Here is a 27,489-nt window from a genome sequence, read left to right on the forward strand (position 1 = left end):
TTTCAGTCAACATGAGGACACTGGGTAATGTCATTCATGATAAGGAATTCAGTCAGTATTAATTCTGAGATATCATTCAGTTCTGCTGAACTCTTATCTACTACAATGCCCAGTCTTACTTCCCAAATTTAATAGGTATTAAGTCCAACACTCTCAACTTCCTCTTACCCCATCTTATTTAGTTTACGTCATACACTTCAGGCTGTTTCAAGTAATGTTCAGCAATTCAGGAGATGTTGGCAATTTCAGGTCTTGTCATCATTGTTTCCCCCAGTGGCTTTCCTCAGACATCATCATTGTCCTGAAACATATCTAACACATTGTTCTCCTTCCATATTTAACATCTGCTGGGAACTGAATGATTTCTCCCATCCTCACCCCCCATTACCCCACTGATACGTTGAAGCCCCAACCCCACTGTGATTGTATAAATAGGGCTTTAATAAAAGATAATTAAGGATATTGAGGACACAAGGGTGGAACTGCAGTCTGATAGGATTGGTGTCCTTACAAGAAGAAGAGAAACCAGAGCACCAATTCCCTTTTCTTCTCTTGTCTCTCTCTCTCTCTCTCAGAGAAACCAGAGCACTATTTCCCTCCCCTCCCCTCCCCTCTCCTCCTCTCCCCTCCCTTCCCCTCCGCTCCCCTCCCTTCCCCTCCTCTCCCAACTCTTCCCCTCCCCTCCTCTCTCTCCATACATGCCCAGGAAAGGCCAGGTGGGGACCTAGCAATCCAGACTGTAAGACTGTTGTATTTTGTTATGGTGGTCTAAGCTTACTAATACAGCATCGGATTTTCATTATCCTCATGGCTTTTGTAAGCTTTCCCAGAATTATCCCATGGCCAGACCTGCTTTTTTCTTTTTTTCCTGTCACCTAGGCTGGAGTGCAGTGGCATGATCTCAGCTCACTGCAACCTCTGCCTCCTGGGTTCAAGCGATTCTCCTCCCCTCAACCTCCCCAGTAGCTGGAATTACAGGCGCAAGCCACCACGCCGAGCTAATTTTTGTATTTTTAGTAGAGATTGGGTTTCACCATGTTGGTCAGGATGGTGTTGATCTTTTCGCCCACCTCGGCCTCCCAAAGTGCTGAGATTACAGGGGTGAGGCACCATGCCTGGCCCAGACCTGCTATTAACCTGCTTCTATCTAAATCTATAGTGTCATTGATAACCTTTGTTAAGCGCTTGTAGAAGGCACTACATTTTCCATGTATATGGGATGCATACATGCCTACAATCTAAATGTATATATAAACCTGTATATAAAATATGTATATAGGCTGGACACAGCGAATCATGCCTGTAATCCCAGCACCTTGGGAGGCCGAGGCACATTGATCACTTGTGGTCAGGAGTTTGAGACCAGCCTGACCAACATGGCGAAACTGTGTCTCTACTAAAAATGCGAAAATTAGCCAGGCAAGCAGTCCCAGCTACTCGGGAGGCTTGAGGCAGGAGAATTGCTTGAAGCTGGGAGGTGGAGGTTGCAGTGAGCCGAGATGGTGCCACTGCACCCCAGCCTGGGTGACAGAGCAAGACTTTGTCTCCAATGTGTGTGTGTGTGCGCGTGTGTGTGTGTGTAATGATTTGATAATTGTATATTATTGTATGCACCATCTCAGTCTGTCAGGGCTGCTATAACTTAGACTTGGTAATTTATAAACAACAGAGCTTCTCAGAGTTCTAGAGACTTGGAAGTCCAAAATCTAGGTGCCAGCAGATTCAGTGTCTGCTGAGGGCCTCTCCCTCATAGGTGGCACCTTCTATGTGTCCTCACACGGGAGAGGTGAACAAGCTCCCTTGGGCCTCTTGTGTAAGGCCACTACTCACATTTATGAGGTCAGAGCCCTGCGACCTCATCACTTCCCAAAGCACCCCTCTTCATACTACCACACTGGGGATTAAACTTCAACAAATGAATTTTGTGAGGATACAAATTTAGATCATAGTACGTCCCCACTGTCATATAAAACTGATGAATTACTAAACATCAACAATAAAAGCAACTGTTGCTCTTACTAGATATTAGATAACTTGCATGTTTTATCTCTTTTTTTCTTCACCACAAACAGGCAGGTAGATTTCATGATATTACAGACATGAAAACTGAGAATCATACCTTCCCCGGGTTGAAATTCCTGCTAGAGTCAGTACCTGAAAACACAGATCTGTCTGCTTCTAACATCATTTTTTTATACAGCAGATTATTTATCTTCCACAGTTAAAAGTTATAATCATCTAAATCCCGGTGTTCATTCTCTAGCATGAGTGCCATGCAAACACAATTTCTTATTTATTCTGGGATGAAAAAGATTATTGCCAATAACATACTGATTGGCCAACAATAGTTTCTGAAAATTTAATTGCAGAAACAAAACAATGGAACATTCACACTACTCAGTTGTATATTTACAAAATCCCCAAGTCTCCTATAGCTATACCGATATATAAGTGTAACAACTTTATTGTTACAAATAAAAATATCAAGAAGTTTCATGTTTTACAACAATATATGTTTTGATATGTGAATGTTGAATTCCTTTTTGCTATTTGACAACGACCTTAAAATTGACTGATAGCTGGCTTCAAGCATTACATGGACCTGTTAAAACTGGCATTTAAAGAACAGATTTATTGTTTACTGATGAGATATTTCCTTTCATGTGAGTGCGGTACCTAGTTGTTCATTTTTCACTTTTTGTCTAAGGTCAAATGCAGGATCAATTTAAAATTTTATAAGACCTTGTCTAAAACTCTTTCCTTCTGTAACCATGATGATCTACAAGGCTGCTTCCATCTCTCATTTCAATATGTGAAAGTTCTATTAGAACTTGAGATGACAAATTGCTTGCAGCATGAAGCTGAAAAAAACAAATTAGAGAACTCCGTAGCAATGTTGTTAGGGCATTTTGCCTACCTATCAAATGGCAGAGTTTAAAATCAATTGGATTATATAAAATGCATTTTTCAGCTCCAGTTCATGTTTCTCCTTTTTATGAAAAATAAGAAAACTGAATGCAGCATGGGTATGAAACAAGGCTAGAAATCAAAAATTGTTAAAGTATGAAGAACTGAAGACTTCATCTTTAAGATCAAACATGTCAGAAATTTCTTAGTGCCATAGGTTCCGTGGCGGTTAACATGTATGGGAAATGCCTCCCTTTTATAAATGGGATGAAAACTTATGAAAAAAATGAGTCATATTTGCCAGTACACAAAGCAGGTACTATTATAACTAATGTACTTTTCACAGCAGCATTAACTCTTTGTAAGTAAAAGGTTTCCCTTTCCTGTGTCTTTCACTCTCTTACTTTCTAAAGTCTAAGTTCCTGATTTTCTACTCTTCTTGCTCTTCACACTCACTCACCTCACCCTGTTGTTGCCCTCGATCGCTCGCGAAGTTTCAGCTCTGAAATCCTTATAGATTATCCACACAACTCCAGCTCTAACTATCCACTTTATTATTAGTCTCACTTCTCTTATTACCTGCTGCTCATGATTTCCTGGACTCCCTGTGTTATGTGAAATTCAATACATCTAAAACCAACATTATTATGTTTTACAAGATTAGTAGTTCTTCCAAGAGATCAAATGTTAGTCCTTTGTACCATTATGCTTCCAGTCTTCCAGTAATACCTGGGAGTCATACTTGACTGTTTAATTAAAAATAATTGGTAAATATTGTCCATATTTATGGGTATATGTGATATTTTGTTGCAAGCATAGAATGTGTAATGATCAAGTCAGTGTATTTAGGGCATCCATCATCTCAAGCATTTATCACTTATATGTGTGGGGAACACTTCAAGTTCTCTCTTCTCCTTACTTGGAAATATACCATACATTGTTGTTAACTGTAGTCCTTCTACTATCAAACATTACAATGTATTCCTTCTATCTAAATGTATGGTGGTTAATGTTCTATCTAACTGTATGTTATCTAACTGTATGAAGAGTGGATAGAACATTCAGTTAGAGCATTAGGTAACCTCTCTTCATTCCCCTCTCCCAACACATCCATATCCTTTCAAGCCTCTGCTATCATTCTACTCTCTACCCCCATGAGATCAACTTTTTAAAAATCCTCCTTCTACATCAGTTATTTACTAAACTTCATTGATTTTTTTAGTGTAAAGTCCTTCTCTCTTTCTTTCATTTTCAATATCACTAGCACATTCCAAAGTGTTAACATCTCTTATACAGATTATTGTTGTCACTTTTTCTTTTATACTTTGGTTTTACCACTCCAACCCATTCTACATATTAATTATATCTTTATCTTGCTGGAAAATATTACCTTGTTCCAATTGCTCTCTTGCTGCAAAGTCATTAATGTCACTCTACTTCCTGATGATAAAGCTTACACTAACTATTAATACTTGGCCTACAAGTCTGTTAAAACTTCATTTCCTAGTCTTCTTTCCAACCTTGTGTTTCACTAGTCCCCTACATAATTCTGTTAGTTGATTCATTATTTTCTGGACATATTATAAAGCAAAGACTTCATTTGTGTTATTTCCACTTCCTTGAAATATTTTTTCTTGTTTTCATAAGGCCCCAGCTCCTGCAATTCTCCATAATGACCTATCTCCAGCCCCTCTGTGAATGATTCCTTATTTTTAACTTCTAAACCACTTACCATCTGTCATATGTCTTCAGCATATGGAAGATCAATGACAATTTATATAAGCTTCTGTCTGTCCATGTGTGTTGTAATGTTCTTGAGAAAATGCCTTTTTCCCCTCTGATTATCTAACACAGTGTTCCATATTCTACATATAGAAATCATAATAAATATTTCCTTGTTGTTATTAAAGGTGATGATAAGGATGGTGTTAACTAAGCACATGGCCATCATTAGAATCAATTTTATGGTATACGGTCTTGGGTCCCTTCCCTGCTCATCCCTCACATTTGGCCCCAACCTGAGTGGAACTTGGCATCACTTAAGATTTTAATAATCAGAAGAAAGAAGGGAGATATTCTTAGAAAATAAACCAGCATATGAAAAGGCAAGGGGGTACAGACAGTGATTAGCGAATGGAGAATCAGCATGTTGTGAGTGGAGAATATTGTTCACTTAGAAGTCTGGCCAGATTGGAATTGAGTAATGAATATACTAAATGTAATGGCTCAAGACTGGAAACAACCCAAATGTCCATCAGGTAGATAAAATAATTGTATACTCATGCAATGGAACACTTCATAGCCATATAAAAGAGTAAACCCAACAATAAACACAACATAAATAAATCTTATAGACAAAATTAATACACATTGTGTGGTTCCATTTCTGTTAAATTCAAAAATAGGCAAGACTAGGCCAGATGCAGTGGCTCACGTCTGTAATTCCAGCACTTTGGGGGGCTGAGGTGGGAGGAACATCTGAGGTCAGGAGTTTGAGACCAGCCTGGCCAACAGGGTGAAACCCTGTCTCTACTAAAAATACCAAAGAAATTAGCCAGGCATCGTGGAGGGCGCCTTTAGTCCCAGTTACTCAGGAGGCTGAGGCAGGAGAATCGCTTGAACCAGGAGGTGGAGATTGCAGCGAGCGGAGATGGCACCGCTGCACTGCAGCTTGGTCGACAGAGCAAGACTCTGTCTCAAATAAATAAATAAATAAATAAATAAATAAATAAAATAGGCGAAATTAATGTATCACTGGAAGCAAAAAGGTATTGTTACCTTTAGGGGCATTGACTGGGAGAAGGCATGAAAAAAACTTTTTTTTTTTTTTTTTTTTTGAGATGGAGTCTCGCTTTGTCGCCCTGGTTGGAATGCAGCAACAGGATCTCGCTCACTGCAAGCTCCGCCTCCCGGGTTCATGCCATTCTCCTGCCTCAGCCTCCCAAGCAGCTGGGACCACAGGGGCCCGCCACTATGCCCGCCCGCGCAGCTAATTATTTTGTGTGTGTGTGTGTGTGTGTGTTTTGTTTGTTTGTTTGTTTGTTTTAAGTAGAGACGGGGTTTCATCGTGTTAGCCAGGATGGTCTCGATCTCCTGACCTCATGAACTGCCCGCCTCGGCCTCCCAAACTGCGGGGATTACAGGCTTAAGCTACCGCGCCCGGCCGAATAAACGTTCTTATATGCTGAAAATGTCCTATATTTTGATCTACATCATACACAAAAGTAGAAACATTGAGCTTAATATTGTTTCTTTTAACTGTTGATTTTATCTTAATAAAGAAGCAAAACAAAAAAAGAGAATGCAATAAGAGATTACATTATATACCAGTAAAATATTATTGTCATTTCTCACTCTTGTAAACAGAATTCAAACATTATCAGCAAAACCATAACTTAAAGTATAGCTGTTTTGTAGACTACATATACTCAAGTGAATGTAGGAATGAATACGCCATTGTACGGCTGGAGTTCAAGACGGACTTGTCTTTCCCTAAATTTTCTACCACGAGCACAGAAAACAATGAGAACCACACACACATGCCTCAGGAAATTTAATTATACTATAGGTATGGTAAAGTAGGATCACTAATGTTCCAGGGAATTAAATCTTTGATGATATAGAAGGACATTTTATATCAGCATCATCATAATAAGCACTCAATAAATGGGAGCTATTTTCTGCCAAGTACTGTGAAACACACATTCTGAATACATTATCTCTTTTACCAATCACTAATGTTCTAAGTTTGGTACTACTGTCTGCATTTTAAACGTAAGGTAAGTGAATCTGGGAAGTCAAGAAACTTCTCCATTAACACAAATGGTAAGTGCTAGAGCCAATATTCAAAATAGGTCTGTCTGAGGGCAAAACCTGTGTCCTGTTCATTACTGTACTTCACTGTCTCAAGACACTTGGAAATTAAATGTAAATGGGGATGAAAGTACTTTGGGAATAAATGTTGAAATAATAGTAATTTACATGTCTCTCCTACCTCTGCCCTTTTCACATAATAAAGAATAAAATATAGAATGAAAAGTCAGTTGTATTTAGGAAGAAAAGGACACACACAGTTAATGCATAACAGTTGAAAATTAGAGACAGTTAAAATAAAAATTAGAGACAGTTGAAAATTAAAGGGTGAACTTCAGTAAATCAGACACTGAAGGAAATTTTTAAAAGTGAACTTTGCCTGGGAGTGTTGGCTCACACCTGTAATCCTAGCATGTTGGGAGACCAAGGCAGGAGGATCACTGGAGCTCAGGTGCTTGACATCAGCCTGGGCAGCATAGTAAGACCTGGTCTCTGTTAAAAAAATATATATATATGGAATATATATATATGATATATATTTATAAAAAATATAATACATAAATAATAAATAATGTATATTCCATATATATATATGTGAAAGAAGATACAGCCCCCAAGGCGATGGTCTGAGAAACAAACAAAAAAGATAAACAAAGAAATGTTTAAAATGTGGGTAAATACTTTCCAAGTATTTCTCAAAGCAAATAATCATTATGTTGAATTTGATAGTGAAAATATAAGATAAAATAAAGATTCTAGATAATGATCACTTATAATATGGGGATAACTAGATTTAAAACTTTCCATGATCATAAAATTGTTTGGGAGAAGAGTAAAACTGTTTAATACAATTAGATATATAAAGTATTAATATACAGTGATAAACTAAAATAATAGAATAAGAGTACCTAATTTCCAAAGTAATGAGAAAAAATAAACACAAGAATAAAAAAAAATAAAAATAACAAAATAAATAAAATGCAAAATGTCAGTAGAGAAATGAAGCCAAATACACCAATGACCATAATAAATACATATGGATTAAAATTGTAAATTAAAAGAACAAGATAATCACTATGGAAGAGACGGTTAAATACTCACCAAGATCTGTTTCTGTTTCTTCTTGGGCCCGAAATGACTCCACATCCCGTACTTCCTTAGGTATCTGTTATTGATTATGTTTTAGCCAATGAACTGTGAGAATAAGTACCTCTTCCAAGTCTTCTCCATCAAAACTTCCCACATGGGTGCTTCCACACTCTTTTACCTTCTACTATCTGTTACAAAAGACAAGAAAGCCCCTATGAAATGGCACTGTGGAGGACAGCCAGGACTCATGTATGAGGAATACAAAAGATTCTATCACATCCACTATTATATGCATGTAATATATAATTACGTGATATATTAATTATATATAATATACATTATATATTTGTGTGTACACGTACATAAAAATACATGAATATTCACCAAATTAAAATTATCCTGAGAATGAAGGAGGGATTTCAAAGTAGAAAACCTATTGAAAGTCTATTAAGATAATTTCTCACATTAAGAGATTAAGAGAAAAATAGAAAACAAAATGAGATTACCTAAAACTAAACAGCTTCTACACAGCAAATGCAACAATAAACAGCCTGCAGAATGGAAGAGAATATTTGCAAACATTTTGTAGGGGGTTAATATCCAAAGTATATAAGGAACCCATACAAGTCAATAGCGAGAAAATAAATAACCTGATTTTAAAATGGGCGAAGCATCTCAGTAGATAATTCTCAAAAGAAGAAATAAAAATAATCAACAAGTACACTATAAAAGCCCCAAATCATGAATCATCAGGGAAATGCAAATTAAAATCACAATCAGATATCATCTCATACCCATTAGAATGGCTACTATCGCAAAATCAAGAGCTATGTGTTGGAAAGGATATAGAGGAAAAGGAAGCCTTGTACTATTGGTGAGAATGTAAATTAGTAGAGAAATTATAGAAAAAGTATAGAAATTCCTCAAAAAGTCAGTAAGAGAACTACCGTACAGTCCAGCAATCCCTCATCTGGTTATATGTCCAAAGGAAATAAAATCAGTATGTTGAAGAGACAGCAATGCTCCCATGTTAGTTACAACACTATTCACAACAGTCAAGATACAGAATCAACCTAAGTACCCATCAACAGATAAATGGATAGAGAGAGTGTTGTATATATACACAATGAAATACCATACGGCCTTCAAAAGGAAAGAAATCCTGTCATCTGAGACAACATGAATGAACTTGTAAGACATTTTTCTAAGCAAAATAAGCCGGGCACAGAAAGACAAACACTGCATGATATCACTTCAAAAAAACATTTAATCCACCTAACTTGCCAAACATTATAGTTTAGCCTAGCCTACCTTAAATGTTACATTAGCCTACATTTGGGAAAAATCATCTAACGAAGCCTATTTTATAAGAAAGTATTGAATATCACATATAATTTATTGAATACTACACTGAAAGTGAAACAAGGAATGGTTGTATGGGTACTTAAAGTACAATAGGACTCTAACTGAATGTGTATCCTTTTTGCAGCACCATCTTAAAGTCAAAACACAGTAACTCAACCTGTTGTAAACCAGGGAATGTCTGCATGTGGAATCTAAACAGTTGAACACTTAGAAGCAAAGACTAGAGTGATGGTGACCGGGTCTGGGGCTGTTGGAGGGAAGATATTAATTAAAGAATACAAAATTTCAGCTAGATAGGAGTAGTAAGCTTAAGAGTCCTATTGTACAAGACAGTCACTATAGTTCAAAACAACGTATTGTATTTCTGAAAATTACCACGGGAATAGATTTTAAGTGTTCTCACTACAAAAAATGATAAGTGTGTTAGGTAAAGCATGTGCTACTTAGTTTGATTCATTCATCCCAGGATGTATATATATTTCAAAATACCATGCTACACACAATAAATATATATACAATAAATATATTTGTCATACATAGAAACTGATGAATTTTTGCAATTAAATAATTTTTCAAAGATTAGAGGAAAATAACACAACAAAGATGATATCATGCAATTCATGATAGTTTAATACCTGTTCTCCACAATATAGAAAAAAGTAGTAAACCACAAATCTGAAAAAGGCATATTCCAAATAGTAAAGCAAACTTTGATTAAACCTTTGAAACACTTATTTTAAAATGTGAATTTCAGCAGGAAGTTTCCTGTTTATATAAATCCCCAAACTGATTTGACATAAATAATAATGTGAATTATTTACTTACCCAGTGAATTAAAATAATTAAAAAAACCATTATAAACATTAGAAAACATTAAAGCAACCTTCATAAGAGGTAGTGTTATTGTCTCAGGAAGGGAATCTAGAAATAAAGTGTTATAATTAATAATAGAATTAAGCAGATATACTACATATTAGATCCACACTCAAAAATCAGATGCATTTTATACACTAGAAATTGACAGTTAAAAGTATATTATTTAGAAAAGATAGAATTTGCAATAGCAAAAACAATTTTTTAATATGTCCAAATATATATGTCTTAAAAGTCTAAATCATAGCACCAAAGGGTGCCAGCAAAGAAGGGGTAAATCTACTATGACATGTTTCTCTCGCTAATTACAACTGAAAATTCTGGACAAAAAAAAAAAAAAAAACATCATCTGGGAACTCTGAAATAGTAACAGTAACAGCATAGGAAAAGGAGCCAAACACGAGGAATGACCTCTAACAGGGGTGAGTTTCTCAGATTTTATTACCACAAATGTGACCTTTGCTCCACTGCAGCAGATACCTGCAGTCAGATCTCCAAGAACCATTTAATTCTGGCCAGAGGAACCGGAAAAAAGGACCCTGGTAGTTGGAGTGTATACATAGGACAGCCCAGTTCTCTTTTTAATTTTTTTTTCTTTTCTTTTGTCTCCTCAGGCCTGCCCTGGGAGTTGTCCCAATAAGGAATCTGTACTGTAGTGGAGGTGAGGTGGAGGTAGAGTAATGGCACTGAAAACCTGAGAGAAAACCCCTCTCTTTAGACAAAAATATAAGAAAAAAGGCAATCCTATAGTTGAAAGACTATGAGGAATATCCACATTGTTTTTTCCTTTCTCTTTTCTCTCATCATTTTTCCTTGAGTGTGACCTGAGTTATGTGGAATCGCAGAGCAGTGTGAGCAGATACAACTATAAGAAAAACTTCAAATTTCTCTAGCCTCTGGAAACTGAATAGTGAATGCAAAATCCCATAGAATTGAGAACTGGAGGAGACTCTTTAATTCTACACACAGAAACAAATAAAAACTTCAGCCCCAAGCTGGGCGTGCACAAAACAGATCAAAAGCAGTATATCATAGCTATGAGAGTGGCATTACAACATAAGACAGTGATCAAATCCCAGATTAATGTATAAGCATCTATGTACGGGACAGGAAACGAAATTGGACTTCCGGTTCAGTGTTGAATGGAGTGGCAGAAGTGGGTATCCTAGTCTTGTTCCTGATCTTAGGACAGAAATATACAGACTTTCACCATTGAGTATAATGTTAGCTGTGAGTTTCTCATTCATGCCTTTTATCAGTTCGAGGAAATTCCCTCCTATTTTTTGTTTGTGTTGTTAACTGTTTTTACAGTGAAAGGGTATTGAATTTTGTCAAAAGCTTTCACATCTATTGAACTGAGCATGCTTTTCCCCTTCATTTGATTAATATAATGTATTACATTGATTAATCTCTTGCATTCTTATGATAAATCCCATGGGTCATGGTGTATAAATCTTTCAAGATGCTGTTTGATTCAGTCTGATAGTATGTTGTGAGGATTTTTTGCACCTATATTTATAAACAGATTGTTTACGGTTTTGTTTTATTGGGGTCCCTTTGTCTGGTTTTGGTATCAGAGTAATGCTGGCTTCATAGAATGAGTTAAAGAGTTTTACCTCTGCTTCCATTTTTTTTTTTTTAAGAGTTTAAGGATTGGTGTTAATTATTTAAATAATTGGCAGAACTGGCCATTGAAGCCATCTGGTCCTTGGGTTCTCTTTATTGGGAAGTTTATGGGTACTAATTCAATATCTATACTTTTTATATGTCTGTTCAGATTTTCTATCTCTTGAGTCAGTTTTGTAGTTTGTGTGCTTTTAGGATTTTGTCCACTTCATCTAGTTTTACCAAACTTGTTGTGATAATACTGTTCATACTACTTTCAGTCCTTTTATTATTTCTGTAAAATTATTAGCAATATCCCCACTTCAACCTCTGATTTTAGATATTTGATTCTTCTCTCTTTTCTTTTAATCTACCTAAAGGTTTGCCAATTTTATTGATCTTTCTGAAAAACCAAGTTTTGGTTTCATTGATTTTTCTCTATTGTTTTTCTATTTTTTTTATCTTAACTGTCATCTTCATTATTTCCTTCCTTTTGATGGCTTTGGGTTTAGTTTGTGCTTTTGAATAAAAAAGGAAGTAGAATAATACTTCCTTAATGTAAAAAAAAATACATGTTCTCAATTGAAGATTTTTATTTTTATTGTAGGCTTTTAAAACTACAATGTATTTTAAGCACAGTTTTGCTTTTGTGTTTTCATTTTCATTCATCTCAAAGTATTTTCTAATTTCTTTTGATGTTTCTCCTTTGATCCATTGGTTATGTTGTTTAATTTTTACATATTTGCGAATTTTCCAGTTTTCCTTTAGTTATTGATTTCTAGTTTCATTCTGTTATGGTTGAAAAATATTATTTGATTTCAATCTTTTAAAATTTGTTGACTCGTTTTGTGGCCTAATGTGTAGTCTATACTGAAGTATATGAACGCTTGAGAAAGCTATTTGCACTTGAGAAATCCGTGTACACTATAGTGAGTCTCTTGTAGACAACATGTAGTTGAATTGTTATTTTATTGATTCTGCCAATCTCTATTTTTCAACTGGAGAGTTGGATTGTCAAAATGTATACTATGCTGTTTTGGAGTGGCATGTTCTATGTACTCCTATTATGTATAAGAGGAAATTAGTTGTTTTCGTACAAAATGTGAAGCAGTCTAGTATATGGGAGATAACAGAAATGAAAAACAAACAAAAACCTGCCTTCTAGTTGATGCTCATAGTTTAATCATCTGTGTGACTCTAACTTAGCCTTCTGTTTCTTAGATTCTTCATCTGTAAAAATAAAATTATTGGATTAGTTGATCAAAGACATCCTTATTAGCTCTGAATTTCCATGATGAGTGTCAGAGGGGGAGTGTAATTCATAGTTTTTAGCTGAATATGGTATACAACATATGACTTTTTAAAGTGAAGATTGGGTATTGTTACATCCATATACAATGCAGCAATCTGGAGAGAGAGGTTTCCTCAACCAGCTTCAGAAACCAGTTGAATGCTTCACATTGCCTTGAGTCCATTTGACATATTTTCTCAGAGTTGAAAATGAATATTTAATTTGAAAAATGTCAATATTAATTGAAACAGGCCAAAGTTTGCATGTCCAAGTATAAACAATATATAAATAGCAAGTTTTGAAAGATTTAAATAGGACAGTGATTGTTTTTAATAGAGACAGCATTGAATCACTTGTAAAAGTGGCTTAATTAAAATGCATTGATATACAATTGAAAAAACATCAAATGCCTAATGACTTCCAAAATTCTTTCTACTTAAAATTGAACATTTTATTCAGTTTCAAGAAGACCAAACTGATGCCTCTCAGACTTGTGCAGATCTGTAAAACTCTGTATGTTTTTCTTTGGTACTAATACTTTATCAAAGAAACATGTATCTATCTAGAAACAGCTCTGATTTCACCATACTCCACAAAGAAATGAGAGCTACAAGCTTGACAACAATCTGCCAAGTAATGTGGAAGTTATAGAATTTCATGATTAAAATGTTTATTTTCAGCATAGCTTCTGAAAGTACTTGGCTCTTACATAGGTAAGTTTATATCTAAAGAGACCTTCTTAATGAAAATGAAGAATTAAGAACTTGGAGTCCACATCAATTTTTCTCACAATTGATATTAAAAATCATGTAGCACTAAAATGTGTCCATCTGTTACTACTCCAATATAAAATAAAAACTTGACTAATCACTGCAAAATGTAGCCAAATGTAAGAATTTTTGAAAGCACTAAGTGGCTTATACCTTATTCAAATAATATGATTATCCGTGGAAGGTAATGATAGAGCAACCAGGGTTTTAGAATATCTACTATTGAAGGGCTTTGTAGTAAGTTCTTTGGACACTTTTAAAATCATAGCTGATAGCAACCACGCAAAGCAAGTAGTATCTTTAACATGTTACAAATGAAGAAACTAACATTTAATGAGACAGGTTACATTTTATGAGCGTTAGCATACAGTCTGATAGGAATCACAACAAAATGCAAGAAGAGCCAGTTTGTGATCCAGATCACCCCAGGTGCTTCGCTTTTACAAAGTTACTATTGAAAAAAAAAAAAAATTGTCTGGGCTTGGTGGCTCACGCCTGTAATCCCAGCACTTTGGGAGGTGAGGCGGGCAGATCACCTGAGGTAGGGTGTTCACAACCAACCTGACCAACATGGAGAAACCTTGTCTCTACTAAAAATAAAAAATTGGCCGGGCACGGTGGCTCACGCCTATAATCCCAGCACTTTCGGAGGCTGACACAGGCGGATTACCTGAGGTCAGGAGTTCGAGACTAGCCTGGACAACATTGTGAAACCCCATCTCTACTAAAAATACAAAAAATTAACTGGGCATGATGGCACATGCCTGTAATCTCAGCTACTCAGGAGGCTAAGGCAGGAGAATTGCTTGAACCTGGGAGGCGGAGGTTGCAGTGAGTCGAGATTGCGCCATTGCACTCCAGCCTGCACGACAAGAGCAAAACTCTGTTTCAAAAAAAAAAAAAAAAAATTAGCCTGGTGTGGTGGCACATGCCTGTAATCCTAGTTACTCAGGAAGCTGAGGCAGGAGAATCCCTTGAGTCCTGGAGGCGGAGGTTGCAGTGAGCTGAGATCGCGCCATGGCACTCCAGCCTGGACAACAAGAGCAAAACTCCGTCTCAAAAAAAAAAAATCTTGAGGATCAGTTTATTTCCCCCATCTGTAAAATGTGAGCGTCAACAGCATTTTCATTGTTGAATTGTTTTAAAAATCAGCTAAACTTTTAATGAGTTACCTCACTTGTAAGGGGTAATCAGTAGGTGATCATAATTATTACTGCAGTAGCAAAGAGATCATTTAATACCAGGTCTCGTTTCTCCAAAAGCTCTTATTATACCATTTTGCTTTTTCAATTATAAACAAAACAAATAAACAGAAATTCCTGCTTTGCTGCACCATTATAAGGTGAGCCAGGTAGGTGGTAGAAAGATCACTAGATGTGTCATTGGGAGATATGTACTATTTTCTTAGCTGGGTCCTAAAGGACAAAAAAAAAAATCGTATATACTTGAATAACTCATTTAAATTTTTCAAAATTCCAAACCTTACAAAATCCTGTAGACTCCAGTTCAACAGAAAAAAAAAAAGCCTTAATACAATTTTCCTTGCCCACCTAACAGGGTTATTGTAAGTGTAAAATAAATTTCAGAAATCTTAAAGTATAAGGTCTATTATAAAATTATAGTGTATGGTATATAAAATCATGATATTATAAAATTATATTAATTATATTATGTTTCCAATTTGTAAAAAGTTCACATTCTCACTTAAAAACTGACTGGCTTAATATTAACTAACTAAGTAAGAGAACCAAACTGAAAAGTATTTATTTCACTAAAGTGACCATTTTTAAGTGTGTCAAACTAATAATAGTACCCACATTTATTGACTGCTTATTTGTGCAGGCACTGTTTCAAATGTTTTACATGTATTTGTTCATTTGATTCTATGCATGCAATCCTTCTAAACATTTATGTTCAGTTTTCTCTTATAACATATTAATGAAGCTTGGTAGGAGCTGTGTATTGCAGCATGCATTGCCACGTGAAGTTAGGTAGGCAATTCAAAGAACCAGAGTTGGGTCTGATTTACTAGCTGTATTGAGGTTACCCTACAATTTGACTTCAAAGGGGCACCTTTCTTTACATGAGCCAAGATTCTTTTCACTCTCATTCTCATCTGTCAAGATAGATGCTTACGGGTCAACAGAGGTTTTCCAAACATGTGAACCATCCATTTGATACCTCTGCCAACATCTCCATTCTCAATTTATTTTAGTGGCAACCTTTTGGCTGAGAGATAATGAATGCCCAATCACAGCTATATTTGTCTTCAGGGTAACAACCACATGCTTACAATTTTGAGTCACTTTAGTTCCTCCAATTTGACTGAAACTTAGATTATCAGAGCTAGGGTATTAACATTGGCTATGAAATAGGATGTTTTAATGTTATAAGGCAGTTTCAGAAAATGCTGTACATTTACTTATACTGTAATAGAGGACAGACCTACTTATTCATATTTATGAAGCTTATTGAGGAGTATATCAGTTATCTTGCCAATTCTTTTTTTTTTTTTGAGACGGAGTCTTGCTCTGTCGCCCAGGCTGGAGTGCAGTGGCCAGATCTCAGCTCACTGCAAGCTCTGCCTCCCGGGTTCACGCCATTCTCCTGCCTCAGCCTCCCGAGTAGCTGGGACTACAGGCGCCCACCACCTCGCCCGGCTAGTTTTTTTTATATATATATATATTTTTCACCGTGTTAGCCAGGATGGTCTCGATCTCCTGACCTCGTGATCCACCCGTCTCGGCCTCCCAAAGTGCTGGGATTACAGGCTTGGGCCACCGCACCCGGCCCTATCTTGCCAATTCTATGAGAATAAGGCCTGTCTTTTAAAAATTGCTGCCTGGAAAATGAAAACCAGGATTTATTCTGCCATAGTCCTAGAACAGGGTATGAGTTAGTAAGTTTTTATTGGGGGGAAAACATGATGGGACATCTTTTCTAATTGTGCTGATTAAGGCTATCCTGTGTTCATTTTGCCTTATTAATTTCCTCTTATTCCCATTTTTTCCATTCACTCATTCATTGCTTCATTTATGCTTTGGATTTCTATTATGTGCAAGATACATACAAAGATCTAAATGCTGAGGGGTTTAAGCAAGGAAAAATTCAATGCCCTGCCTCTTAAATATCTGGTGAGACATGGAAACAATCAGCTATAATATTAATGACATGATTTTTCATTTCTTCAATATAAGTTCAGTGTTCAGAATTCTAGTCTCCTAGGAAGCATGGTACATTAATATTAAATCATTTTGTCTAATTAATAAAATATATCAGTACTTCTCTTATGGCTCCTAACATTTTCTCACATCTTTAGTATTTTCTTATTTACATATATTAGTTCATGTATTAGACTGCAAGCACATGCTGATTCCTTTTTGTGTCTCCTAAAACAATTATCCACGTGTGCACTGGCGATACTAAGAGATGATTTACTCAGTGAAAGAAAGAACAAGGAAAACAACTGAATTTCAGGTTAAATTTGTTGCTAGTGCTAGAATATTTCTTATGCCTTCCATTTACTTCTTCAGAGCTCATTCATTTTTCAAAAGATACTGTTAGATCCACACCACTGTGGATGAGAGAAGGATGGGCATAGCACTTGCTGCACGTGTATGTCGATGCCATGGCAAGTGTGGTGGGCACTAAGACGAGGTCTCATGCGGAGTGGTCCCCAGGATCTTGAGCTCTCAGCTTTGTAGGTTCAGGAACAAAAGAAGCCAGTGATAAAGCATTCCTCTGAGTGACTGAGGAACTTATTTTATTTAATTCTTCCCAAGAAACCTGTAAAGGAGATGTTATCTCTGTTTGTACAGATTAAGAACCTGAGATTCCTGCAATGCCCAGAGCCAGTCAAGCAGTTAGGGAAGTGGAAGATTTAGGAGACAAACTTGGATTTATCTGACACTAAAACCACTGCTTTTTCAAAAAGCTGTACATATGTGATTTTTCTGGGGTTTATTGGGCTCCAGGGGACTGATGTCTTTGACCCAGCAATAGGGAAAAAAAGAAGTAAGAGAAGGCAAGCAAGCACCATTCTAGGTAACTGTGGATGCCTCCTTAATCTGAGTTCTGTATCTCATATTCACTCAGTTTATCTGTACGATGCAGTTCTTTCCTGGTGCTCTTCCCTGTTTAACTAACATTGGGACTTCATATCAGGCTCCCTCCGATTCTACCAGCTATCATGAGTCTAGCGTTCCTAATTCCATGCACATGGATCAGCTATCCTTTCTGACTGGAATTTTAAAACACATACAAACAAGGTTCACTTTTACTTATTAATTTTTAAAATCTGAGAGAGTTTATTTAACCTTTCTCTCCACTCATATTTGGAGAACTTCACAAATGCAATCAGAGGAGCTTCCATGGATGTTCCCATGATCAAAATTACTTCTATAAAATCGGCCAAAACTTAATCTACAGCAATTTCTCAGCAATTTCAAGGAGAGTTTCCTGATTTAAATGGTAAGAATAATTGGGTTGCAGAGAATTATGGTCTACCGCATCTTGTCAATGTTTTGACAGGCATTTTTTTTTTCAGCCAGTACAGAGCTTTGGCATCTAAAGAATGAAATTGAGATTTTGAAAAGCACTGTGATGCCCAACATAGATAAAACTAAAATAAAAATTAGTTGAAAGATTTTTAGCATATTATACTGCATCTCAACCCCAAAAGAAAAAAAAAAAGAAATATGGTCATCGTAACTGCATATATGGGTGCACACTAAATCCACCAATAGGGGCAGAAAGGGAGAGTAACGATTGAAGTGGACTGAAGAAATACAAAGATGCATTATGAAATTAACACTCACCTACTATGTTTTGCCTTATTCTACTAAGTCTAATCTCTGCCGCCTAAAGCAATGTGTATTGCTGGCTTCCCACTTCTTTAAATAGCACTTGCAGTGAGTGATAATATAACAACACAGGGCACAGTGTGAACAGCCAAAAAGAGAATCATTTAAACAAATGGATTTGTAAAACATGATTGTTTTAAGCCTGTCCATGTCAGGACTGCAATTTGAATTAAACATAAGGTGACTTCTTTCACTGAATCAATAAGTGCAAGTAACATCGCTCGCAACCATGTTTTATTTCACAGACAAAAATGGTTCTTAACAGCTTTCTGAAGGCTATGCTTCAGCCACCTGCTGTTAAAGTTGTTTGCTTTTTCTTACAAAAATTGTTCTTTTGCAACATTAAAACAGACAAGCTTGCAGTCAGTTCACTGGAGGCTAGAGTCTAGAGAGATTTGAAAGGCACTTTTCTTAATGAACACCATAACTTCCTGCACCCTTCCTACTGGCAAGTCAGCACAATAGAAACATCAGAGGGCTTTGCCTGAAGCCAGTTACTTCTAGAAGTCTTACTATCATTAGCTGACTTGAATCAGGGGCAATTTCTACCACTTTGGCAAAGGGAGACTTCTAGCGGTCCACCTGAGTTTCTGACTTCCAAAGACATTGGTTTTACTGGCAAATATTAGATTCTATTGCAATTCTAGCTGGTGATAAATTAAGAACCTGGATAGCATATATTCTGTTCTTATCTCTCGCTTCTATTCTTAAAATATGATAAAGAACATTATAAAAGTTTTTATTCATGCATTTATTAGGTGTCTAAAAAGACAAGTAGTAATTCAGCTTATAATGTTGAATGATTCTTGAAGCACAATATGGGAAAGGGAAGGCAAACTTATAAAAAAAGTAGTTTATCATCTTTCCTCTGCTTGTCAAAGTCATACAAATATTTCTGATTTTCATATCTTATCCTAATTGTCTATTCTCATTTCTCAAAATTTCAAAATAAGTATATAAAAGAATAGTCAATGACCCAGTAGAGTCACAGGTAAAAACAAATAAACCAAAATCAAACATCAGAAAAACCCAACATATTTAGATAAACTATTTTTTAGAAATTAATGCATAGACCAGGTGTGGTGGCTCATGCCTGTAATCCCAACACTTTGCAAGGCCAAGGTGGTAGGATCGCTTGGGCCCAGGAGTTCAAGACCAGCCTGGGCAACATAGGGAGACCTCATCTTGAAAACAACCAAGAAAATCTAGCTGGGTATGGTGGTATGCACATGTGGTTCCAGCTACTTAAGAGGATGAGGTAAGATAGCTGTTTGAGACTGGGAGGTTGAGGCTGCAGTGAGTTGTGATCATACCACTGCACTCCAGCCTGGTGACAGAGTGAGATATGGAAAGAAAGAAAGGAAAAGAAAGAAAGAGGAAAACAGGAGGAAGGAAGGAAGGAAGGAAGGAAGGAAGGAAGGAAGGAAGGAAGGGAGGGAGGCAGGCAAATCTGCAATGGATCATTTTTTTAGTGCTGTGTTTTTATGCTCTGGAAAATAATGTGTGTTTTGAGGAGCATGGAGACAGTGTACTTGGAATTTAGCCTGAAAAAATAAGTTAGATGATGAAACTGTCAGAGTACTAAAGAAATAAAACTAGAATAGTTCATAACTATTTCATGGAAGTTGATGAGTATATGTTCAATAAAATGTTTTATTTTAGAAAGCTGAGTGAAGTTTTGAAAAGTATACATAATTATTAACTTTTGCTATGAAAAATAAGCTGATCTCCTCTTAAAATATTTTCCACTATTTAACTTAAAATTAAATTTTAATTTTAGATATACGAAATAATACATATATTTTAAGATATATCTGGGGACAATTGTGGGTTGATGTGGTAGGATGAATTCTAAGTCCCCTACTATTTATTTCTCTGGTATTTACGTCTTAAAAAATGCCCTCCTTTAAGTGGAGATGGGAACTGTGAATTCCTTCTGGCCAATAGAAGATGGCAAAGATAAAGAGATTTTAAAGACAGATGAAGTCTACAAATCAGTTTATTTGCGATTAATCAAAAGGGACATTTTTTCTGGATAAGCCTTATTAGATGAAGGTCCTTGAGAAAAGATTTGGCCTCCCTCAAGGGCAGAGATTCATCTTGTAGCCTTAATGAAGTAGGCAGCCACACTTCTCATATCAAGAAACTATGGGAAGCCTCTAGGACCTGAGTTTGGCATAAAGATAACAACCACTAAAGAGCTGGTGCCCTCACACAGTCACAAGACAATGAATTCTTCCAACAATTTGAGTAAGCTTAGAAGCAACTCTTCCCCAATCAAGCTACTAGATGAGAATGCAACCTAATAAAAATCTTGATTACAGCTTTACAGGACACAAAGCAGCTAAGAGGACCCAGCCAAGCTGTGCCCAGATTTGCAACTTATGGAAACTCTAAAATAATAAATGTGTTGCTCTAAGCCGCTAAAATGATGTTGATTTGTTATGCTGCAATAGAAAACTAATACAAACTTTTATATGAATGCCTAACTATCCTTATATTGCTTTATCTACCACCCTCCATCCCTCTACACATACACACATTCATACAACAGAATTCAACTCAAACATCTAAATGATACTGCTGTGAACTTTGGAAGATACCATCCAGAAAACATAAAATTCAAGAATAAACATTACACAAGCTTTAAGAGTTCTTCCCACAATTATAGAAAACACTAAAAGCCATTTTTTTGCTCTTCCTCCTTTGAAGGAAGTACAATGACATTGGAAATGAAGAAAGTAAATTTAAACACAGCTCTTAATTTGAATGACCAAGTGAAGAAAGAATATGGGGTGAGGGTTGAGGAGATTGCTTTGCCGCAACAGCAGTTAGTGGCCACTCCAAACCTGGGAATAAAACCTGGGACAGAGCTTCTCCCTCATGCTACTGAAGGTATTTCCTAAGGCAGACAACAAGACCTCGAAAGAGAAAGAGAAACATCTCACCATGCAACATAATTCCAGGCTGGACCCAAATGGAAAGTTGGTCCTTGGTACAGTGCGTCCATAAAAACAGTGAAGAAACTGCCATGTAGAGATAAACACTTGGATTGATTCATGGTTCTAGCTCCTATCACATTCCTTTTAGTCTGATTATTTATCAGTGCTCCAGCTTAAGATTTAAGAGAGAATTCCAGTAGCATTTTGATAATTTTTGAGGGAACACAAGCAGAATTCATATGCACTATTTTAGAATGAGTATCACATCTAATTTACCTTTCAAGAGTGAGTGACAGGTAGGGACACAGAGAGATAGCTAGATGGCTAGATAGCTGCATTCTTACTGTGCTTTAGAAAGCCCTACACAGTCAGCATCTCTGTTACTCTTTGTTCTTATATTACTCTTACCTTTGGTCTTTCTGCTCCAGAATCCCTGGCCTCCTTGCTATCACTGGAACAAGTTAGACACCATCCCATCTTCAAACATTTTTCCTTCTTCCTCTATCTGCAATGCTCTTTATTTAGATATTGTTATCACATTGTTTGCTCAACTCCTTCAAGTTTTTGCTCAAAATTTACCTTTGGGATGAGGCCAATCTCCAGTCATAACACTCCCCAGCTTTCTTACCTACTTTTTTCTCTCCTAAATACTACCATCTGATATATTACACATTTATGTTTTTTTAAAATCTCTCTCTAGCCACAGAATATAAGTTCCCTCAGTGCAAGGATGTTTGACCATTTTGTTAACTGGTGTTCCTAGGGCAATAGAATGCACTCAAACATTTGTTGAAGAAAAAAAAAATAGTTTGAGATTAAAAAGAGAAACAACTAGACAATACTAGTCCTCAACAAGAAATAGCAGAAAAAATAAAACCATGTTATGGATGAAATGCTTGGAAAAAATCCTGCAGAATATAGATTATGAAGAACAAATCACACAAATAATAAAGGCTATAATAGATAAGGTGGATAGCCCAACCAAAAACATACAGATAGATCATTGGTGTTCCTCGGGCAAAACCATTTTTTTAAAAAAAGATAATAATAAAATATAATAGAAGAAAATATTCCTATGTGGGGGCCTAAATTAATACAAGCTAAGAGGGTTTACTATGCTCTAGAGACCTTCACTGGTACATACACCAAGTGTTAAAATCAGTTTATTCACAAAAGAAGACACTTTGACCTCTTATCAGACTTTTTCCCATAATGTAAGATCCCAGTAATGGTTCAAAGTCTATAGAACTTCAATGAGAAAAAGTTATTGCCAGAAATTATATGTTGAGCTAATTTGTGGTTCATACAACTTGGCACCTGAAGAAAAAATTATCACATAAGAAAGTCTTCATTACTATTTACCAACTATGTATTAGTAAAGTACTCAAAATATATTACAGAAATGAGATTTATTAAATAAAAATAAAATGTAATGGGTTACTGCAACATAAAGCAACTAAAAGAAAGCATTAAAACCATTGAAATATAGATTTAATCATCAGGAAATATAGTTAATGTGGGCCAGGTGTGGTGACTCATGCCTGTAATCCCAGCACTTTGGGAGGCCTAGGTGGGCAGATCATTTGAGATGAGGCATTTGAGACCAGCCTGGCCAACATGATGAAACCCTGTCTCTACTAAAATTCAAAATTAGCCCGGTGTGGTGTCGCATGTTTGTAATCTCAGCTACTCAGGAGGCTTGAGGCAGGAGAATGGCTTGAACCCTTGATCAAATGGCTTGATCAAAAGGTTGTAGTGAGCCAAGATCCACCACTGCACTCCAGCCTGGGCAACAGGGCAAGACTCCATCTCAAGAAAAAATCCAAGTGTTGTAAGTACTTCTTTAAAGAAATAAGACAAAAAGTATAATTTAACAATAATTACACAAAAAATTAAAATTATATCATAAAACAAGAAGGCAATAAGCAGTTAAACTATGCTACTGTTATGACTCTGAGAATTAAATATTACACCTAATTAGTTGTAGCAATATTTAATGAACAAAGATAGTGAGATAATTAAAAATGTGATGAAAATTCCAAATAATTAAATACAACCAAGGGAAAGAAAACAGTTTACATAGCATAACACACAAATCTAAGGAATCAATTGCAGATACATATTAAAGTTTAAAAAGTGACAAAATAAGACTATATAATTAGTTATGACAGCAAATTTGAATAGCTAAACAATTTAGCTTATTCAGTAAAATAGGAAAATAATGAGATTAAGATAGAAACCAATCAGTCAAAACCAATTGCATAGGATCTAAAAAGGAATAAGTGAAAGAAGAAATGATCCAGAAAGTTTGAAAATAAAAAAGCAAGCTTAGATATTAGAGAATAATCAAATAATAGCAAAGTAGAAGTTGCTACGTTACTTCCAACAAAGAAAAATTCAAACCTAGATTGTGTCACTAGTGTATACTGCCAAACGTTTAAGGAACAAAGAATCCAATTCTACACAAACCCTTCCAGAAAGTGTGAGAAGGGGGAATGCTTACCAACTCTTGTTATGAGACCAAAATTGCCCAGAAAGCAAAAGAGCCATTGAAAACAATAAAACTGTAGATGAATATCCCTCAGGAACCTCAACATAAAATTCCCACAAAATATCAGCAAAGTAAATCCAGGAATATAAAATCTTGGGATGAAGAAAGAAAAACTTAAAAAATGCAAAAAACAAAACAAAACAGAAAACAAGAAAATATAAATTCAGAAAAGTAAAATTAAAACATTAAAACCTAAAACTAAAAGGTTGGTGTTTGTGAATATAACCAAAAGTTTATTATTTGGGGGACAAACAAGAAAAGAGAACAAATCAGGCAAAAATAGAAAAATCTTAATTTAAAAATTAATGTTAATGGGGGAAATAAACATAGATTTGTAGAAGTAACTTATGACTTCATACTATATATGTGACTATATCGATGAAATTCATAATATACAACTAAAATTAAATTAAAAGTAATTAGAAACATGAATAGGAAAATAAATGTTAGATATTGAAAAAATTAGTGGTCAAAGAATGTATCTAAAATAAATGTCAATATCAATTTAAAAATAATTCTTGCATTACTCATGTCCATTTAAGATACCCATTTATATAATGATTCATAAGGCGTAAATATTGGGAGTTTCAAATCATATTTATGATCGATTGCAACCAGTATATCAGAAATTTATAGCACCAAAACATAGAAAACTGTGAACAATCTAATGTGAATAAATGTAAAATACTATTAGAGTTTACCAACAATATTATTACCTGGACCCATGATCAAAAAAGCATATTTATAGTAATGCAAAGATAATTTATTACAATAAATCCAAAACTATAACTTATTACACCATTAGGTAAAGAGTAAATTATTTTTTAGAATATACACATAATTCTTGAATAACTAGAGAAAAAAATTACTATGAGTTGCAGGAAATTTTCCAATATAATCTGAGTTTATTTTAAAAAATAAATGTACAAGTTTAGCTAAAAAAAAAAAAAAAATGTATTGGGAGGACGAGGCCAGCAGATCAGGAGGTCAAGAGATGAAGACCATCCTGGCCAACATGGTGAAACCCCGTCTCTACGGAAAATACAAAAACTAGCCAGGTGTGGTGGTGCGTGCCTGTAGTCCCAGCTACTTGGGAAGCTGACGCAGGAGACTTGTTTAAACCCAGGAGGTGGAGGTTGCAGTGAGCTAAAATTATGCCACTGCACTCCAGCCTGGGTGACAGAGCAAGACTCTCTCAAAAAAAAAAGAGTGGGGATTATTTTACATAAAATATATATGCACTATATATATAATATATATAGCAGGACTATTTACTATTCAATAAATCAATAAATATACAAATATACAAATAGAATAATAAGCTTATGTCTCCTGGTGAACAATTGGGAAAAAAGATAAAATGATTTCTGCACAGTAAATGTTAAATGTAAAATATGAAACCCTAAAAGAAATAGAAGAACACATAGATGACTCTAACAAATTTAAAGCCAGAAATCATAATTAGTAACATAAAATAACCTTACATTTTAGAGCTTCCTTACTTTTATTTACTCAAGTGGGTTAAATATGTAAAGAAACCAAAAAGCAAATTATAATTTGATATAAATATTTACAACCTGTGACACAAATGGCAAAGTAGAGCTTTGTCAAATGAAAAGAAACAGGACATGAATTCCAATAGTGGGAAAACATTTGACAAAATGTATTGACAGAAAATACACAAAAGAAGAAATACAAATTATAAATTACTATTTGAAGAACATTTTTACTCATTAAGAGAAAAATGAGCATTTAAAGTGACTCAAGATCAGACAGCTTCTTGTATATTTGTAAAAATAATAACTCTCCATATTTCCTCCATCCTATAAAATATTATTATTTGCCTGGGGCCAAATGTTTAATATATTTAGAAACGATATTTGCACATGGCTTTTTGCAAATCAAAACCTTACATATACTGTGCTTTCCTTTATAAATGCATTTTCCTCTCAAAAACAATAGTGCCAGTAACAATTACTTGTTGTGGGGATTATTTTACATGAAATATATATGCATAATACATATATAATATGTATAGCAGGACTATTTACTATTCAATAAATCAATAAATACACAAATATAGAAATAGAATAATAAGCTTATGTTTAAAACAGAGAACAATGTGACATAGAATTTTACACTGGAATGCAATTTTGTGTACTTTTCTATGACAATTGTGTGAGATCTAGTATATAGACAGATAGATAGGAAGATCTTGAAATGTGCTTTAATCTATGTTCTTTTACCCTTTTTTGAAAATGTATATTAAAGTCTGATTTCAACTTAATCAGGGCGACATAATGAATGATAAATGACATGAGCACACAGGGCAAACAGAACTATTTTTGCTATGACCAATCATTTGAAAAGCTCAATTAGCAGGGCATGGTGGCAGGCACCTGTAATCCTAGCTACCTGGGAGGGTCAGATGGGAGGATCACTTGAGCCTGTTAATTCAGCTCTAGCCTGGGCAACATAGTGAAACCCCAACTCTTATTTTTTTTTTCTTAAAGGCTCTATTAGGTACCCGTTCAAATGATTAATTTTCTCTGTGATAAATATATGTTTCCATATACATTTAATTTCACATGTCCATTTAAAAATTAAGGCAGCATTTGTCCCCATTGAACAAGGCAGAATAAAAAATATTCCCTAAATAGAACTATTACTTCTCATCTTCAGGTGAAGCAGACACTGCATCTACTTAGTACACATTTGTGTCAAACAATTTTCTGAACCTCCTCATGCTCTTATGCTTGATCTGAGGCCATCAGCCAGCATGGTGAGGTTTTCTGTACCCAGTCATTAGGAAACAGCTGCTTGAGTATCAGCATCAGGAAGAAGTGGACTAATTCAAGAGCAAAATTAAGATATCGTTTTCAAAGCACATTCCTGAATATGGAGATGTTTTCCACGTCCACCAGTCTGAAGTAACCCACCAGAAACATAATTTGTATTCATAACTTTTTAAATTTTTAATATTTTCCTATTTATTGTCTATTTATTGGAGCATATGAGCTCCAAGAAGGGAGCATAAACTGTCCTGTTTATTACTAACAGTGCTTAAGACGTCACAGGAGCTCAATTAATATTTAACTGAATAAATGAATTTTCAGTTATAGTGTGGAATGAAAATTCACTTGTGGATGATGTCCCACAGTTGGTCAGAAGCAGTTGAAAAAACTGAGCCATCATGATACAGGCTATCAATTGGAATTTAATAGATTGCTAGACTAGATCCAGTTCAGATTGCTGACTAAGTTGTTGCACTCTTTTTCCATGTAATTTGATGGGCAATATTTAGCCAACTATTGATACACTTGATATGGAAATACTGGCACTGCCAGAACATTAGATCCAAAGTTTGTCAACTAAGTTCACAGCTTTGAAAAGGTCTCTTCACTTCCTAGTTTCTTTTTTT

This window comes from Mandrillus leucophaeus, unplaced genomic scaffold (genome assembly GCF_000951045.1).
Source record: "Mandrillus leucophaeus isolate KB7577 unplaced genomic scaffold, Mleu.le_1.0 Scaffold618, whole genome shotgun sequence".
NCBI classification, from domain to species: domain Eukaryota; kingdom Metazoa; phylum Chordata; class Mammalia; order Primates; family Cercopithecidae; genus Mandrillus; species Mandrillus leucophaeus.